This window comes from Marmota marmota, unplaced genomic scaffold (assembly GCF_001458135.2).
Source record: "Marmota marmota marmota unplaced genomic scaffold, marMar, whole genome shotgun sequence".
Taxonomy (NCBI): Eukaryota; Metazoa; Chordata; class Mammalia; order Rodentia; family Sciuridae; genus Marmota; species Marmota marmota.
In genome coordinates, this window is record NW_026000037.1 from 61,869,959 (window position 1) to 61,871,723 (window position 1,765).

General features: G+C 32.6%; 1 non-coding gene across 1 annotated transcript; it reads right to left on the reverse strand.

Annotated features, from left to right (window-relative positions):
• Positions 1–1,661: 1,661 nt before the first annotated feature.
• On the reverse strand, positions 1,662–1,765 carry LOC125619491. The gene has a single exon (XR_007351045.1). It is a non-coding gene; the product is annotated as a U6 spliceosomal RNA (small nuclear RNA).

Sequence of the window (1,765 nt, forward strand, 5' to 3'; positions counted from 1 at the left end):
AGAATTACATGACTGCCCTTACTTAGGCTGCCTATCCACAAATACAAACAATTGATGTTGCTGAGTACTGTGGCACTCACCTGTAATCCCAGCTGAGGCAGGAGAATGGCAAGTTTGAAGCCAGGCTGGGCAACTCAGTGAGACGCTACCTCAAAATTAAAATAAAAGGACTGGGCATGGGCTGGGGATATAGCCCAGTTACTAGGAGACTGGTTGCCTTGCATACACAAGGCCCTAGATTCATTCCCCCGAACAGCAAAATTTAAATAAATAAAATAAAATGTCATCATTTTCCAAATCTCAACTCCTAGTACAAAAATCAAGTATCTTAAATTATTTAGCCTTTATAATTCCACTGAATTGTTGGTTTTTCCTTTTGTCCTAAACTTAACAATAATATACATGTCCTGTATCTTCTCATGAATAAAATATAAATGGATACATTGTGGTTTTATTAGGTCATCTTGGAAAATAAACTTCCCTGCAGCCATGCACCTGTTTTCTACGGATTCCAATATGGGAAATGTCAACTCTCTTAATAGGACCACTGTGAAACTGGTCTCTAAGTGCATTTTCCTAAACATAAGTTTTTGTTTTTTTATTTCTTACATGTTTGTACTTTTCCAAAACATTACAGGATTTTTTTTCAGGGTTCTGTAATATTAGTCATAATGTTCTCATAAAATGGATGATTACAACTTTAATCTCTTTTAGATAAAATTTTAGTATAACTTAAAGTCAAATTATGTTACCAGGAAAAAGCTATAAAAGAGAATTAAATAAAATTATAATTCAACTCTGCAAGATACTTTTTAAAATAAGCCATCTTACCTGTGGTAAAACTAATAGAATAGTATTGCCTCTACCCTAACCTAAAAAAATGCTAATCATTTGTTTTCTTTCAAAACAGTAATATATGATACATATTTTCAAAAACTGAAAAGTTCAAAATGATGTGCTCACGTCACTGATCTTCCAATTAAATTTGGCTCTTCAAAGCAAAATCCAATCATATGCATTATGAATGTAATTTCACATCGATTTATCTGATAGCAAAACATACAGATAGAGATAGATCAGAAACTTTTAGTTTTCATTTAATATGTGTAGTATTATTATATATTAAAATGAATATAATTTTAGTTAATATAGTGTATTAAATCAGAATTAAATTAGTAAATAGGACATAAGTTATTGTGATTTTTAGTTTTTGCCAGGTGTCATTCCGACTAAACTGTGGCTTTCAACAGTTTTGAAGAAAATATTTGGCAAAAGAAGGAACTCCTGTACTATAAGAAGACCTTGAGAATTTCTGAATTATTTCACTGAAGGCATATGAAGTCAAAAGTAGAATCAAAGCCAATACTATAAGCTTTTATCTAATAAGACTAAATAACTAGAATTGTTAGTAGTCATAGATAATGATAACTTAGGTTCCTGTAGATGGCCCTAAGAATCTGTACAAAGAAAATGCCTTCTGAACTACAGAACAGATAAAATCATGTTTCATTTAGGCTATTCTTTATATAAGCTGTAGATGGACACAATATCTTTATTTTATTTATTTTCATGTGGTGCTGAGGATCAAACCCAGTGCCTCACGCATGCAAGGCAAGCGCTCTACCACTGAGCTACAACCCCAGTCCAAGGCTATTCAATTTTTAAATATGGAATGCTTTATGAATTTGCATGTCATCCTTATACGGGGACCATGGTAATCTCTGCACCATTCCAATTTTAGTGTATGTGCTGCCAAAGCAAGCAC